General features: G+C 40.0%; 1 long non-coding RNA gene across 1 annotated transcript in view; it reads left to right on the top strand.

Annotated features, from left to right (window-relative positions):
* The first annotated feature begins 932 nt into the window (after nt 1-932).
* Nucleotides 933-12,044, top strand: part of LOC140706876 (uncharacterized) — a 47,911-nt gene continuing 36,799 nt past the window's right edge. The window contains exon 1 of the long non-coding RNA XR_013545222.1: nt 933-1,101. This is a non-coding gene — a long non-coding RNA (uncharacterized LOC140706876). The remainder of the gene's footprint in view (nt 1,102-12,044) is intronic.

Raw genomic sequence — 12,044 nt, forward strand, 5'->3', positions numbered from 1 at the left:
AGAACATGGCAGCTTAGACAGGTGCAAGGCTTGATTTTGGTTCATTCCCAGCAATCACACCTACTGGAAATGGACTAAACTAGAGCACACCAACCTACCCACCCCACCCAAACATGAATTGGGGTGCCCTGGGGGCAAATTGAGGCAAATTAGTCAGCTTGTCATGTGGCCACCAGAAAAAAAGAGCAAACCAATCCTTCCTTACACCATCTGGACATGCCTGTAGAGTCTGTCAACAGCACCCAAGCTGGAACAGAGCTTTGTGTTTTCTTTCCAAATACAACTACTTCATAGCCTTCAGCTCCTCCGAATACCATGGTATGAGTGTATATGGAAGTTCCCTGAGGACTAATAGTCCGGGCATTTTCAATGTGGGGGGTTATTAGAAGGCACTGTCTCATCAGCTCCTACTTAAAGCTGTTAGTCTATCAGTGGAGAACACTCAAGGCCATATGGCCCACTGCAGGTGCACTGTCTTTCACTATTCCCCCTCACTGCCATTGCTGCTACTGTGCCACATAAATCACATCAGGATTTATCCTCCACAGAAGGATAAACAAGCCTGTTCAAAAGATTTTTTGGTGGACAAAGTGAAGCCCAATTCTGTGGGGGGAAATATTGTCTGGCAGTGTATTGTCATGGCTTCCTTTATATGGCCTGTTTCCTGTAACTGGGAATTCTGGGAAAGAGGGCATGTGAGGAGAGTCATCCCCACATACCCTGTTTCTAAGCAAAATTAGGCGGCTGCAGCCTGCCAAGCAGCTCTTTGGTGGCCAAGCACGAGTCCTATTGTGTTAAGGAATACACTAGAGCACCCGAGAATGACTCTGCTTTTGTACTCTGTTTCCCAGCAAAACTAAGAGTGCTGAAGGAGAGGGTACATAAGGTCAGTCATCCCTGCTATGGAAGAAGACAGGACACCAGTTCATGTAATTCCTCAGCTGGCATGTCTGGCTGTGGTATTCTGGAAACTATAGTTCAAAAATGTAACCTTTCCCATTCTTGGTTAAAAGCTTGCCCTTTTCCAGCAATCCTAGGGTGGAGAAGAAACCTTTAAACCCATCCTCATTCCAGTGATCTTACTCAGTAGTGCTGCTACAGGTAAGAAAGTCTCTTCCACAACCTGCCCTAGCAGTCTGGAGCATTGTACATGTGGTCATGTGTGTGTTTGTGTCCTGGCTGCCCACCTAACACTGCATGCAGCTGTTTGTTCTCTAATAATAATTGTTATCTGCTGTTAAATGAATTCTGACTTGTGGCAACCCTTTTCAGGGTTCTATTTCTATTTATTTATTTAAGTCTCAAATTTATATACCATCCCATTAGGGCCGTGCACTTTTCTAGGTGGTTTAAAGAAGATCAAAACATTAATAATAATAATAATAATAATAATAATAATAATAATAATAATAATAATAATAATAATAATAATAATAATAATAATGAGGATGATGAGGATGATGAGGATGATGAGGATGAGGATGATGAGGATGATGAGGATGATGAGGATGATGAGGATGATGAGGATGATGAGGATGATGAGGATGATGATTGGTTAGAAAAAACTTGAAGAGACATTGAAATAATAAAATGTAGAATGTGAGGCAAATAAACGATGAAACAGAGAAAGAAAAAAGAATTGCCAAAAAAAGAGAGGTCTCTGTATAGAGCAAAGTTGTTAGGTGCCTTTTCAATGTGGGGAGGGAGCCAGGCGCAGGTCTACCCGAAGTTGGTTCCAAAGTATTGGTGCCACAGCAGACACTGTGTGAGAGCAGTAGCAGTCCCCCAGCTATGCCTTTCAAGGCCCCCAACCATTTCTTTCTCTGCTGGAGGTCAGATCTGGGTGTGTCTCAGGGTTTGTCCTGCTCTCCTAAACCAGCTGCCACCAATACCGGATTCTGCTCCACTATTAGTACTGCAGTAAAATGCAACTGTCAGCTCACTATTTCTGCATTTGGAGCAGAAGGGAATACCTTGGCTTTGGCCTCAGATAGCAAAAGATCTTAGGCAGCCCTGACAGTCTCTTGCATGCCTGCATCACTCTAATAAACCAGGAGTGTTCTTTTGTCCAATCCAATCCTTTTAAGATAGGGTGCTTCTAAAATATATTTTCTTTAGGCTTCAAACGAGCACATCCAACTTCCTCATGAAAAACACATCTGTTCAAATGAACCACTAATTCAGAGTCCTGGTAAGTAGAACTTAATCATTAGCATGCATGTGGAGTATTGCTGTAGACCAGGGATGGACATCTTGCGGGGGGGGGGGGGGAGTTTCCAGAGGCCAATTTTCTGCTCTCTGGAATCTCCAAGGGCCACACAGACAACCCAAAATGTGGCAGAAGAGGAAGAGGAGAAGGAGAAAGACCACAAAATGAAGTGGCCAGATGTCAGTTTTCATTTTTAAAAATAGATATTTGGGTTGTGTTAACTGGAACACTGGCCTCTTTATGACCTGTTTAAAAAGTGGATATCATACAAAGGCTTCCATGAGCTTCAATTCATCTTTTTTCTACAAGTGAAAGAGGAGACGGGGGGGGGGCTGTCAACCACAAAACCCAGGGACTGTAGGTACGAGTACCCAGGTACGATAAATATATCATACAAGCAATTGTCTTTAAAATACAAGATTATGATGCTGATGACCAATAAGGAAAGAGTAAATATTGAAGCATGATTAAAATGTAGGAAGCTAAAAAGTAAAAGGGAACTGCTCTCTTGAATGCACAAACATGCAGACAATTGCATGCAAAAAGTTGTCATCATGACTGCCCAATGGCTGGCAGGAACAAGCCTCAAATGTGAAAATACAGCTGTAGAAGAAAGGCAGATTCTGACCATCAAAACCATATTCAATTATCGTGTCTCTCCTCTTTCTCGCTTTCTCTGGTTAAGAAGCTATTATTAGGCCCCCTCTTTTTCTCTAAAGCTGTTGTCAAAAAATAAATAAATCTTGAAGTAATGGCTCTGTATCACATTCCAAAAAGCAAACATTAGCTGCAGGCTATTTGATTACTAGTTTCGCAGAACACTCGGTTCTGCTCTGTTTTTGCTTCTTTTAATAAGAACGAACACAGAGTATGACTGAACCGGAGCGTACAAAGCCCTGCTCCGATCTTTTGCTTCATTCCAGCAATAATCAGGACATTCACCCAAGGCTGCCCGAAGATCTAGCACCATATACTTTACCTGGATTAAACGGGCATGGAAAACATTTCCTTGGAAGACAAACAGTTCCACTCCCTTGTCTTAATGGTTAAAAATGGCTTTGTGAGCCTCCCACCCACAGCTGTATTAATAACAATGATGTGAGTTTTCACCTGCTAGATTAGCATCTGGAATGGGAGGAGAGCTGGCATGGCAGGTATCTTTAAACAGGTGGAGTAAACACTGGTACATTATCCAGAGTAAATGGAAATCAGCACCTGTGAAGTCTCTTTTGCACTGATCTTGCTTAGAAAGAGACTGCTGACTTCAAGGTGCATTTTGCATTCTTTAGGTTTACTCTCAGGTTCCCAGAAATGTGACAGAGGTGTGTTTGTGTTTCAATATATGAAGTCACTCGCAGTGCGACCCAGGAGATAGACTACCATGCCAATTGAGGGGTTAGGATAATCTGTGATGTTCTTTTTGCCCAAGCTTTAAGCAAACCCAAGCAGAAGGATGGGAAACTTTGTCTGTCCTCATCTTTGCTGTCCTTCCACAAGCAGGCACAGACCATTATCTTCGGGCCCACTTTCTCTTAGTGACTGGCTGTCCGAATGGAGTGTTTCAATGGACTGTTGTGCCTTACTACTTTGAATGTGTTTTTGGTTTGCTTTTGTTTACTGTCTTTTAGTGTGATCTCTTCGGCTTGGAAACAGGGATGAGCACCGCCCCCTGGAGTCGAGCACGACTGGACTAAATGTCAAGGGGAACCTTTAGCTTTATCTTAGTGTGATATTTGCTTGATTCTTTTTAGTTTTTGTATATGTGCTTACTGTTTTTAGCATTAAGTATTGTGTTTTAATGATGCAAGCCATCTTGGGTCCTTTTTAAAGAGAGGGGAAGGGTAAAAACAAACAAACAAACTTTCAAATGGAAAATAACATATTTTGTTTAAAGTCACTGCCATGCAGTGCTCCAAAGACATGAAAAGACAGGGTAGGGAGAAACAAAGCAGCCAGCTAAGTATTCTACCGTGCTAAGAATACTGGAATTGGATTACTGTTGACTCTTAACAGACTAATCCTGTGAGCTGCCAGTATAAGTGTGAAGAGTACCATGTTCATAAAGCCTCATGCTTCTTGAGTTGCACCACCATCAAACAGCCTGGGCACTAAAGGCAAGCAGAAAGCAGAGGCAACCAAAGGCATCAAGGACAAATCTCCAAACCACTTAGACCAGTGAGCCAAATTTAGAAACTTTTATAAGCATCAGCGCACAGTTTAGAAATGTTCTTTTTTTTTTAGATTGCTGCTCCCATAATCTACCAACCCTGATGGTCAATGGCCACGCTAGCTAAGAGATTCTAGGAACTGCAGTCCAGAACTGTTAAGGATTCCAGGCAAAACTGCCAGTCCTTGTGTGAGTTCTAGGTCTGCTTGCAGATCCCAACCAAGTATGATGGTTTGTTGCTTCTCTAGAGTGTTGAGTAAAATGCCAGCTGACTGATACAGATGGAATTGTGAAGCACCATTTTTTTCTTTGCTTCAAGCAGCAAAATGTCTATGGCCAGCTCTGGCAGCTAATTTTAGGTGATACTCAGGCAGAATCCCATTTCCACTTCCAGACCATTGGGGCCAGAAACAGATGTCACTGATAGCTTGTGACCAGCAGGGGAAAGTCCTAAATTAATACATGTTTCTGAGGGCCTGTCCAGACAGGGGATGTTGAAGTGCTCTGGTTTGTGCTTAAAAGGTTCTTATCTTTAGTGTGATCTATTTTGCTTCTTACTTGAGTGATCTTTCCATTCACACTGAATGACATTTCTTATCCTATGAGAAAAGTCCAGACAGGTCTTTAGATCGCTCCAGTTTGTTCCCCTTTCAATTAATGACACTCTCCTTCCTGCCCCCTTCCCTGTCTTTTGCCCATAGCCATTATTCAGTGGCCCACGGTGTCTCTCCTTTTTTTTTTTTTTTTTTTTTTTGGTTAAATAAAATAAATGACCTAACGAAATACCACCAATGTATCTCTTTATCCTTCTTATCTGAAAGGAGGGAAGGGTGCTTTTTTTAATGGTGGGGAGAAATAGAGAGGGATGCAATTCATCAAGAGTCTGAGTTCAGGAGAAGAGAGGCAGGCAAAACCCGCTCTCCTCCAGCAGGCGACAACCAGACCAGCACTGGAGATCTATGCTAACAAAAAATTGGAACACATTGGGAAATCATCCATAGAGATAGATAGGTCTAAAATGCCCATCAGTTATAATCCCTAGCCATAAGGCAAAAGCAAGACACCTCATTTCAATGAGGATGATCGAATGTTGGTCCTCAGTCCGGTGAACCAATAGCAAGTTCCAAACAATGTGGTGCAGAAAAATTAGTGTTTTGAATTGCTTAATTGAAACATCTAGAAGTGGACTGAAGCCCAAAGTTGATAACAGCAATTGTTTAAAACCATATGTGATCAGAGATGAAGCGACCCTTACATGCACTTCTTGAAAACAAGGGAAAAGAGGAACGGATGGGAGGCGGAACATGATGATCCTATTATGGAATCATTGGACTTATCAATTATGATGTATTTTGCAAAATTACTGTTCACATTTTTGATGCTCTGTAATCTTAGACTTTCAATATTATGTTTCTATAGAAAAGATTTTGATAAATGTAGTAGTCTGGAGATTTAAATGTTAAGTTTAGTCATAATGGGTTGCACTAATTTGAGTGAGGTTTCATATTTGTTAAAACTATGGTAGCTTTATGTGTAACACAGGAAGGAATGGATCTGGAGTGTGCTATCTACTTTGACTTGAAATAAAATAAAATGGGGAGGGGTTCATGCAAGAAACATACTTTCTTCTTTATGCATTAATTCCTCTCCCTTCTTTCCACCAAATGATCTGTCTTGGGTTTAGAGGGTAGAAAAATCAACAGAAAAAAGAAGCAAGGCAAGTAAGGAGGGGGAATTGTTATTAGCTGTGTGTGCATATATGTGTGCATACGTAGATTCACTGTGGCTACTGGTCTTCCATCCTATGGCAGAAAAGGAGGAGAATACACTCTTTATAACACCACCAATGTACAGTCAGACCTAGTTAGGGCAGCACTGATGCACTATGCATTTTAGAAAAATGTTGAAAACTTCCTCCTGGAAAGAGAAGGAGATGGGGGACAAGGAGAGGGATCTTTTTTTGAGTTTGCCCCCCTTTCCCTTTGAAGGGAGGTGGGCAACATAGGGTTGCTTGAGCTGTGGTGTGATTTCCTGATCCAAAGCCAACTGATCCAACATGAAATGGCAGTACGTGAACTTAAGGTCTCTTTCTGTTCCTAGTATTATTGTTATTTCCAAAGAATCTTGTCTTCTCATTATCTGTCCAAAGTAAAGTATTCTTCATTTAATCATTTTAGTCTAAAATGATAGTTTCTGGATTTATTTGATCCAGAAATCCACATAACTTGTCTGGTGGTCTGTGGTTATTTATAAAGCCCTCCTCTAACACCACATTTCAAATGAATCTAACTTTTTTTTTACTGTCTGTTGTCTTCGTTGTCTACCTAAATGTACACATTCCATAGTGGCTTACACCAGGGTGAAGAGAAGAATGACCCACAAATGGCATTTTAAGTCAATATATTATTAGCAGATGGCACATTCATGGTTTCCCTGGGATTGAATCTCATCACCAAACTGAATCAATGACACTGGCTGTAAACCAGTTCCAAGCTGGGCAACTTAAATAAATTCCACCAAGAACAATTTTACAGAAGCTGCCAAAAATGCACAAGATCACAACCAAAAGCCCAAGTCTTTTTTGTTGCCTGTTACTTTGAATCTATAACTGATAAAAATTTGAGTCATGCAAGTCCTGTATACACAGCTTCATCATAACACACAAAGTAAAAGCAAGGGTTTTCATGTGCATCTTGTCAAACATTTTGCAATCTGTGTATAATCATGTGTGAATTCATGAATATTGTAATGGCCAAAGCTGTTCCCAGAGCAGAATTGAATGTATTTTCCCTCTTTATTGCATTCAAGTTACCTGCTGCTCTTGTGACCCGAGTTTCACATCATCCAGCTTACTTGCTGAGATCAGGGAAGTGATCCTGTAATCAGTAACTCACAGCAACACTATTATGACAAGAATCTCTTGCTCGCTCATTCAGTCTTGCAAACCATATAGAAGTTTATTCTTGGTTGGCAGATGGACAGAGCTTGATGGATCATGTTTACTAGAGAAAGAAACCAGATTTGAAACGTTTTAACAGCCGGCATGGTATCTGGTTCATTTTATACCAAAATGAGTTCATTATCATTAATTCCTGCCAACTGCCAATCAGTCCTTAAAATGACATCTCAAATGAGGTGGTGGGGGGAGAGAGTTTAAAATGCTCTTGCTGTCATAGCTTGTAATATTTCCAGGAATATTCTCGAACATTGCTGCAACAGAGTACATAAAGAATCCCGTCCCAATAACAATCATGAGAGACCTCCTGCATTCAATGGGTCCCATTTAGCAATTAGGTGTTGTTTCCTCTGAAAGACTCACTCACTCCCACTTTCATGTTTTCTGGTAGTTCCAGAATACCAAGATTTGTTGTGTGGTTGTTTGTTTTTGACATATTGATCCTCTTTTTGATGATATAGTTCCTCTTCATGAAAAATGGCTACTGTAAATATGGCCTGGGGCAATTACTGTTTCTAACCATCCAAAATCTGACAGGACGGGGCCTAACAGAATAGATCTTATTGGATATGTGATCTTTTTGGGAAGAACAACCCTAGCCAACATGGTTAGAATCCCATCTTCCCTCATGAGGGCTATACTCATCAGGACTAGCACTCATAAGGAGCAAGCAACGTGCAGCAGAAAAAGTAACATCAAGATAATGCAGAGTCACACAATGAAATCTTCTTCAAGATCTGCAGTATTCAGAGAGTGGTAGAAAAGAGAGGAGGACTACATGGATTTCTGCAATCCCAAGCCCTGATTGCCCTCTGTTTCAACCAATCCATCATTTCTCGTTGCTTCTAAATGGTGTCTCTGTAATATGTGTGTTGATGACTGTTTTCTATGAACTGAACTATAGAAAACTTGGCCATAGATAAGCTAATCCTCCTTGCTTCCTAACCATATCTCAGCTGGCTCTAGGATATCAGCATATACTCCATTTTCTGCTTGCTCCGGTGCAGTCGTAACTTAGGGTGCGATCAGAGAGCTGCAAAGCCACACGCCTGGTTGCATTGGAAAGGACTGCTTTGACCAGTCTCTCTTAAAGCAATGTGTCTGTCTCCAGCCTGACCCGCAAAAGGGAAAGCCCTACAGCTGGACCAAAAAAATCCACTTGGGCATGGATCAGGGTTGGGCTAGAGGACATGTCCCTGTATGTCATGCGATCACTAGGAAATAGATCACACTGAACCACTTCAGAAGAGGTCTAAATTGTGATCTGTCTCGCTGCATGATTACACCCTAAGCCATCTCCTTGAATGTGATCAAGGAATTATTGTCACATACAGACCATTCAGGTTCCTGCACAGCAGAGGAAAACAGTCCGAGATACAAAATAAACTTTGATGGTGTGAAAATAGAGACGGCAAAACTTAATTTCTTGGATTGTGGTTCCCAGAATACCTCAACTAGCATGAGTACTGCCCGTGCTGGCTAAGAAATTCTGGTGGGTTTTGCCCATAAGAGTAACTTTTGTTACCAGGCCATGTTGGCTTTGGGATTTTTGGCGCTGTGTCCGAAAAAGTAACTTTCCCCAACTCTAACAATGGCTAAATGGAATACCGTAATCCAGTGACGACTGCCATATTGGGGTGGGGGTGGGGATAAACACCATCAGGCAAATGAGTCATAGAAATTAGCTCTTAGTTCATTATAAGCGAAAGGCTGCCTTTGAAAGGAACTTGCCATTGCAAGCAGAAACCAAGAGGTGAATTATCCTAACCTTTGGGGGGGGGGGGAATGAAAGAAAAAACAGAGTCAGTTTTGATGAGCTCAAATCCACAGCAAAGCTTTTTAATATTTCCTGAGGTCTTAATCAAAGAAGAATCTTAACTAGTCCCGTGAGGGAGTGTAAGATGAAAGGAGCTGACATTGATGCCCACTCCACCTTGCCTTTACATTGCTACATTTTTTTTTCCTCCTCTTCTCTGTGTTACTAAAAATATCTTTGTGGGTAAGAATTAGTGCCGGGCTATTACTGCAAAGGCACAAACAAACACACACACAAGCACAGCGTATGGCCAAACGCAGCCCAATACCTTTAAATTTTAACATCTATTAAATTAAAATCAAGAAAATTGACGCAGATCGGATGAAAAAAAAAGATATAGCACCTCTCGCTTCTGCCAACTAAAAATAAGAATTATTAATGAAGCTCGGCTTTCTTCCGCTGTGCACATTAATTATTTATGATAATAATACTCCACGCTGCCATATTAAAGAATTTTCTTCTCCCAGCTTCCCGGAAAGCTCCATCTTCGGAAACCTTCAACACGTTAAAACCCACAAAAGAATGTGGGCCTTTCAGTGTATTTATTATACTGGAAGATGAATATAGACTTGGGTTATTAAACTAGAATGAAAAACACATCTTATTAAAAACTTACATGGTGATTTTTATTCTCACTAGTTTCATATAAACTTAATGATGCAGACTGCATTTTTATGCTCATCTATTTTAAAATGGTGCCTGCAGCAAAGGGGGGTGCGGGCGATGTCTTCCATTAATGCCGGTTTGGTATTTCAAATACAATCTGATGTAATTTACGTCAAATATATATGAACAGAGAAGGATAATTCCAAGAGTTGTTTCTGGCTTTAGATGTAGGTTAGCTCATAACAGCAATTCATTAATGTAAGTTCTCCGCAGAGTGGAGAGAAAAAGAAAATCTGGATTGTTTCTCAAAGGTTAAAGCAAAAAAAAAAATTGAACATCTTCGTTTAAATCCTTTTTCCCCAATCGAATGTTGAGATTATATTTATAATATTGAGAATATTTTTAGGAATAAGTGAAGCATTATTCACATCTGCAAATTCTGGTGTGTAGAGAAACTCATTTTATTTATGGAAATGGTCAAATTTATAAGTGGTAAGATGGGTGAATTTCCAATTAGTGACTGTTGTGGAGAAATTACCAAGGATGGTTGTGCAGACCAAGGATGTTAATGTACCTTTTAATAAGCAATAATAACAACAAGAAGAACACTGTTAAATTTTACTGTGTCTTAAACATTATGACTGTGTTCCATAGAATACTGGTGATGCTTAATTTCAGTTAAAATCAGTGACAATTCAGTTAGTCATGACTGCCTTGTTCCATCCTCCACCCCAACTTCTTCGGGTATTAATTGCATATTGCATGCTCAGGACTGGGGCTTCTCTTACACTGTCTTTTTGAGATACTATATCTAGGGGGTTTTTTTATGGCTTCATGTAGTTTTTGCAATCCATGTGGCTGCTTCCCATGCAAAAATCATCCTTCCTTGGCATAGGTCCCCAGAGATGAAAGAAGTCATGTTTGCAAGTGATACCTCCCAGACTCCTGCAGCCAGCATGGCCACCAACCAAATTGTCTGTGGGATTTTGCCGAAAATTAAATTTCCCTACCTGGGCATGATGGCTGTGGGAGTCTGGAAGCTCCTGACCATATTCTGAAGGTTGTTGTAAGCCGCCCAGAGACCTTTGGGTAGTGTGGACAGCATATAAGTTTAAATAAATAAATAAATAAATAAATAAATAAATAAATAAATAAATAAATAAATAAATAAATAAATAAATAAATAAATAAATAAATAAATAAATAAATGATGGAATGCATGTGTTGCATGTAAAATATCCCAGGGTGAATCCTGTATCCAAAAGTACTGTACTGGAAAAAGTTTGTGTCACAAAACCTGAAGAGCAGCAACCAGTGAGTATAGCCAAGAAGGAACTAGATGGAACGATGAATGGATTTTATATAGAAATGGTGACCTGTGTTCCTACAGCTCTAGTGATGGACAAGACTATGAAGGAAGGACTTCTTATAAGCACCCACATTAGAGGAGATAAGGAATGAAATCAACTATAATCGTAATAATGCAGCTACTCCTCATCCTCTAGGGTAGGTTTTTAGGTCCAATGCAGTTAAAAATTTACATCAAACGACTTTCAAATCTTAGAGAAAGGCTGGAAAGAAGTGGTCCAGTGTCAGAGATGGTGAAAAAGAATCTATAGTATGATACCTACTTCCTTTTCTCTTTCTCTTCCTGTAGAACAGGCTGACTGAATGTAAAGCTCTAGATGTTCTTGGACTGCAACATCAGCATCCCCATTCAACTGATGGAAAGGAATTAGAAGAGTTGCAGTCAAAACAATTGGAGGGGCACAACTATGCATCTCTTTCTTGCGGTGCTGTATAACAACCTATATAAACCAGCCTACTCTTCCATGACCACTTGACATGCAACCATCGAATATCAAATGATTAGTAGATTGATTTATTATTTCTCTTCTTAAATTTTATATATATATATATATATATATATATATATATATATATATATATATATATATATATATATATATATATATATATATATATATATATATATATATATATATATATCACTTTCAAATTAAAACAACAGGAAAACAAAGCAAAACTAAAACTGCAGAAAATATTTGTCCAATTAATTTGTCCAGTAAAGCCTGCCAGTAAAGCAAAGAAGACTGCCAGGAAGGAAGGTCAAGAGAAATTCCCATGAGCCAATGGAGCAAAGGAGCCCTCTCTCTCTCATACAGTTCTACCACATTCAGAATCTAGGCAAGAAAGGAGGTGGGGTTTTTAGGAGGTGATGGCAAAGATTAGAGGGGACAGTGGCCTTTCCTCTAATATCTTAACTCTC

Source organism: Pogona vitticeps, chromosome 4 (genome assembly GCF_051106095.1).
Source record: "Pogona vitticeps strain Pit_001003342236 chromosome 4, PviZW2.1, whole genome shotgun sequence".
In the NCBI taxonomy this organism is placed as follows: domain Eukaryota; kingdom Metazoa; phylum Chordata; class Lepidosauria; order Squamata; family Agamidae; genus Pogona; species Pogona vitticeps.